Consider the following 6,030-nt stretch of genomic DNA (forward strand, 5'->3'; position numbering starts at 1 on the left):
AAAAGATCAATCCCTTTCCCAATTGGCATTGGACATTACAGTTGTTCATCTTCTTCGGATGCTCAAAATATTGAGAGATCCATGGTGAACATAACTCTACACTCTTTCTACAATCGCTTTCCATTTGATAGTAGCGGGTATGTTAAAAATAACTTGGCACTTGGACCTGGCTATCTTCATTTCCCCACATTGGAAGATTATTGGGCTAATTGTGAGAATGATTTTGAAGTTAGAAAAAGGGACTGGATGAGATTTACAATACAACAAATCATTGATTACAAAATGGGATGGGATGTGACAGGCATAACGGAAGACGGGTCAGACTTGATTGATCCTTACTTCTTTGAGCAGATACAATTACTAGAATTGCCATATATCAATTGGTCGCTGCCAAAACTAAAAGACCTCAAGGAAAGGACTTTCTTTCTGATTCAACAAATTGAGACTTGGTTAAAGAATAAAGTCCAAGAAGCCAATACTACTAAGTCAACAGGAAGAAGTAGTGTAAATAATAATAATACCTCTCAAGAAGGAACATCAGCTTCAACCATTCCGTCTTCTATTCCTACATCCTCAGGCTCTTTGCATAGCACACAAGGGGGAGATGATGGTGAAGATCCAAATAAATGAGTTGATCTAGCATCAGCATGTGAACTCAACATGGTTACCAGGAAGAAGAGATCAAAACCCAAGGAGAAGACCTTAAAGCCAATTCAACAAATGATTGATGAAGCTCCTGAGATGAATACTTTACCATCATTTGTAGATGAGATGATTCAATCCATAGCATCTCCTACACGTTCATTGTCTCCCGAAAGCACAAAAGCAATCCAAGAGGAGCCAGTTGTAGAAAATGTGCATAACTTGAACTTATCATCTACAGTCTTGCAACTTCCTTTAGTAATTGGTCCATCTGCTAGTATCTCAACATCTTGGTTACAACAAAGTTTGGAGAGAAAGAAGAAAAGGGTGATTCAATTGGAAGTGCCCAATCTAGATGTTGTAGCTGACTTGATGCACATAAGTACAAAGATAAAGAAGACTAAAATGGATTCCAGACTAGTAGCGAGCCCCACTACAGGTAATTTATCTGTTGAAATTGCACAACCAGTCACAGAAAAGGACATAAATGAGGCAAATGAAACTAACTTTAGCATCACTAAAGTAGATCTAGGCCAGACTACCTGTGAAGGGAAAGAACACAATTTTCAAGTGTCAGTTGCTGTCCTAATAGAACAATCAAGGAGAGATAAGCAAGTTAATAATCAACTCAAGTGTCAAGTCCAAGCTCTTTCTTCATGCATCAAATTGATGGTTGGTGACTCCTTTCCAGGTCCTAGTTCATCCATAGAAATTATAGAAGATCCGAAGAAGATGTTTGATGAAGAAACCATTCGAAACGTAGGAGAATGACAAACTTATGGTAAGATGGTGAAAGCATGGGTACAAAGCATGAAAGAACAGGCATCAGGCTTATTTCAAGATGTTCAAGGTATATTTACCAAAGCGGATCATATACAACAAAGCATTCAAAAAGAATTGACAACTCTCAAGGAACAACGAACATTCTGGAAAGAAATTGATGCCAATTTAGTAGAAATTAAGGGCATGGACAGCAATATAGTCAAGTCACTAAAGTTAATCAGCACTGGAGAAGAAGAGAAAATTGATATATGGCTGGAAAATATCCGGTGGAAGAATGATAGTATGAATGAACAATTGAGTGAAGGAGAACAATTCTTAAAGTCATGCAAGTTACTGAAAAAGAAAGCCTTGGGGGATACACCAATGATCGTAGAAGGTATTCCTATTAGTGAGCACACTCAAAATCCAGACATATCTTCCATTTTGGAATGTATAGAGACAAAAATCAGCACCAAACTTGGCAGTAAACAAAGTTCAGATGCTAGTGTTATGATGAGATTGAGCAGTCTCTCAGTAGCATTGAACTCCTGTACTCAAAACTTGTCAGGTTGTGTTACAGAATTGGATGAAATTAGAAAGGGACATGAGCTATGTAAGCTGAAGATGTAGAGTTTAATTGTCATTAAGAACAAAACTTTGGCTCAAGTCATCAAATCATTCAGAGCATACAAGGCAAACTTGACTCAGTTGTTGGTAGCACCTACAGATCAAGGAGCAAATTCAAAGAATTAAAAGTTAGAAGTATTTCTGTCCAAAGTTGTCTTAGAATTTTGTTGATGTATTTTGTAAAATGGTCAACTTTAGAATTAATTCTAGTTTTCATTTTTCTAACCATAGTTAAGCTTCAGGGGTTAGAGTTGGTTACAAATCATCTTCAAGTAGCCCAACTCCAACTTTTTGGGTAGTTACGAACCCGAGAAGTTGGTTACTCTAGATTGGCTATAAATTCCTGAAAAATCATTGTAATAAGGGACTTTTTGGGGGGAACTTGGATACATGGAACACTGATGCTCTGACCATAAAGTAATTTTTGGAAAGTGTGTACAATTGTTGTTTTTGTGTAATCAGTTATTTCTTTCTTTCTTGGTGCAAGAAATAAAAGAAAGTACATTTAGCGTTCTCTCTCCAAGGAATCTAGATTGTTAAAGTGTTGATTCATCTATGATTACTTTCATGGTATGATGTGAGTATTTGGGGATGATTGAATTAGCATTGTGTTGATGAAAGTTCTCAAGCGTAGTCCTTGATAGCTCTCATTAATAGTTTACATCATCTTTATGAAAACGTTGAAGGCGTGTGGTGCATTCGCTATCAATGGTTTTCCTTTCTATTTTCTAAGTTCTTCTTATCTTTATTGAAAAATCTAAAATTTCATCTTACGAGGGAGCTGCCCCTCTAAATGCAGAAGAAGGCTGGATATCAAGGGCCTATCCAACTGTTGTAAACAATTTGCCACATACACTCCGTTGGGCAATTTCTTTAGTGACAAGTCTATTTACCAACAACATGTTATGAGCGTGGGTGGTCAAAATATGCCGCCATGCATATTATGAGCGCGGGTGCACAAAAAAATGCCATTGTGCATGAGTTATGAGTGTAGGCACACAAAAGCACTGCCACAAATGAGTTTGAGAGTGTGGGTGCACAAAAATGTCGCCGTGCGGGTTATGAGCGCGAGCGCACAAAAACACTGTTGTGCATGAGTTTACCTTGCATGGGAGTAATAGTGCCAAACTTCATGCAAAATAAAAACAAATGAAGTATGAAGTGTTGGGGGGGTTTTATAACCCCCCTGCGTTGGGCTTGGTTCACAGCATGCCTCGGTGCAAGTGTCGGTGCGTGGCTTGCACTCCGCGTGCTCATGCACATGATTGATTTATTTATTGTTATTATTATTATTGTATTTTTAAATTTTTGACTCTAAAACTTTCTAACTTTGAATACTTTCTCTCGAATCTCAAACTGTCAGTCTGGGAGTTAGAAAAAAAGTAGGGGGTCCTCGATCCTAGTGAGGAATGGGGCATGTTTTGTGGACACCACAACACTTATAAGATTCAATTACTATCACTTAGTTGATTGATGAAGAGGATTTGATCAATAAGAGGTAATGATAGCACCTAGAGGAAAGGTTGAGTTATTATTATGTAATGAAGTACAAGAATCAATTAAGACTATGATGACATGATGTATTGATAGTCTACTTAAGGTTACAAATGTTGGCTACACTTCAAAAATTTAGAAGAACAAGTTACACAAAGCTTGTCTACCAAGATTGATTGAGTGAATAGTAGGTGCTGAGAAAAGTCAGTACGAGCCGAGTAGAAATTTTTTTGGAGCCGAGTAAAAGAAAATTCTAGTAGATGTCGAGCAAGACAATTCTTTTCAAGTAAAGTTTAGTTGATGTCGAGCACTAATAAACTTTAATTGATGTTGAGTGATTTTATAGTTGATGCCAAGTAACACCGTATGTGTTGAGTATTAGAAGGTTGATAATGCCAAGTTGTTGCATTATTTTAAAGATTTAAGATTCATTGAATCTAAGCCAACAAGTTTGTTTTCTTGAATTTTTTGAACCAGGCAGAAGATAAGAATGATGAGCTTGTGGCATAGAATTTGCGGTAAACCATTTTTAGGAGAATTCAAAGTGGATTCTAAGAGAAGTTTCTAGAAGACATATGACATATGGGTTAGATACATTGTATCCTACCTGATCCATCCAAACCCTAGTTTGGATGATGGAGAATGAGTGACAAAATATCTAAATTTCCTATTTATAGAAATGTTTGCTCATGAAGCAAAGTTGTCATGTGCAAAAAGCTAAGGAAGAGAAGGAGGTAAGGGTTTTTCTTCAACAAGTGACCTCAAAGAAGAGTCTACGATGGCATGTTAAGAAAGAAGGCTTAAGGAGATGAATGGTTGAAGGGCGAACAAGCCATCAGAGCTACAAAGTATGAAGGTCAAGTAGAATTGAGGACTAAACATAGATTTATAATCTACAAAGAGAAGTTATAAGTTGTATCTGATCAAACCTCTACTATCACTCTCTAACAATTGTATCAATCTAGGGTAAATCCTTTGGATTAAGGTTGACCTAATAGTTATTTGTAAATCCTTTAACTAGGTGGCATTCTAAATGAATGGCCTAAATTCCTCTAACAAGGCTCACTCCTAATAGGGTGATTGAAATCCTTTAACAAGGTCACATTTAATAGTGTGTATTGTAACCTTTAACAGGGTTGGCCTTTCATAGGACATCACTTGAGAAGAGTGAACAAGAGTAGCATGTTACTGGTGGTTTTTCCCAAATTGGGTTTCCATGTGAATCATTGTGTTAAGTGTGTTGACGAATCTGTTATGTTTCATGCTTTACATTTCTGCAAGTTGATTTGATAGTAACCTACAAGTTTTTAAGTCATTGCAATCTTATGGATGCATGCATGAGTGAAAATGTTATATGGGTTCACTAAGCTGTGAAAATTTTTATTTATACATTTGGACCTTGGATAACTAATTCACCCCTTCCCCCCAGTTATTTTAAAGAATTCTAGCAATTGGTATTAGATCCATCTACTTAAGCGGACTAGTTTGAAGGTACTAGAAACACAAAGATCAAGATGCCAAAAAGAGATGTACCCAAGCTTAATAAAGATAACTTTTTTGCATGGAAAAGTTTGATGAAGCTACAACCTGGAGGACTAGGAGATCATGCACAATCTACCATTTTAGTGGAACATGTTGATCTAGTTGGAGCCCTAACTACTGAACATATGAAGAAGAAAAAAGAACACAATCAGATGATGTTGGAGATTGCCTCTACTCTAAGCTATGCTAAATTTGATGATATCAAAGGGTGTGACACTGCAAAGAAAATGTGGGATGCCCTATACACTATGTATGGAGGATACAAAATTGTTCAAAGAGCCAAATATGAGAGTCTCAAAGATAAGTTTGATGATATGAGAATGGAAGAAGGTGAGAATATTGCTCAATATGTTGCTAGAATAAAAGAAGTAGTTAGTGCAATAAAAGGAGCTACTAGTCAAATAGATGATGATATTGTGCTAAGAAAAGTCTTGAGAACACTATTGCCTATTTATGATATTAGATTTTCTACAATTCAAGAACTGAGATGTATTCCAGGAAATGATCTAATCCTTGAAGGTTTGGTAGGTGGAATCACTACTTTTGAGCTATATAACTATGAAAATTACAAACCTGAGAGTCTTGAATATGCTTTCAAAGCTAAGTTGTTATTGAAGGAATTTGATGAGGTGAAGTAGATGAAGAAGAGAAAGATAAAATATGTGTCCGGTGATAGTGATACAAATGAGGAAGATGTTGAACAGCTGGAAGCACTATTGGCAAGAAGATTCCACAGAGGTAAAGGCAAGTTCAAAGGTAAGCTACCTATCATTTGTTTCAGTTGCAATGAGGTTTGTCATATTCCTACAAGATGTACATAGAAGAAGAACTATAAAGGTGGTGAAAAATACAAAAATAGAAGAGAAGATGACAGCAAAGATTACAAAGATAAAGGCATGAAGTCATGCTACATTGTTGAAGAGGAAACAAAGGATAATTCTAATCAACACAATGATGAAGTGG

Source organism: Cupressus sempervirens, chromosome 10 (assembly GCF_028749045.1).
Source record: "Cupressus sempervirens isolate cs-2001-9-10 chromosome 10, ASM2874904v1, whole genome shotgun sequence".
In the NCBI taxonomy this organism is placed as follows: domain Eukaryota; kingdom Viridiplantae; phylum Streptophyta; class Pinopsida; order Cupressales; family Cupressaceae; genus Cupressus; species Cupressus sempervirens.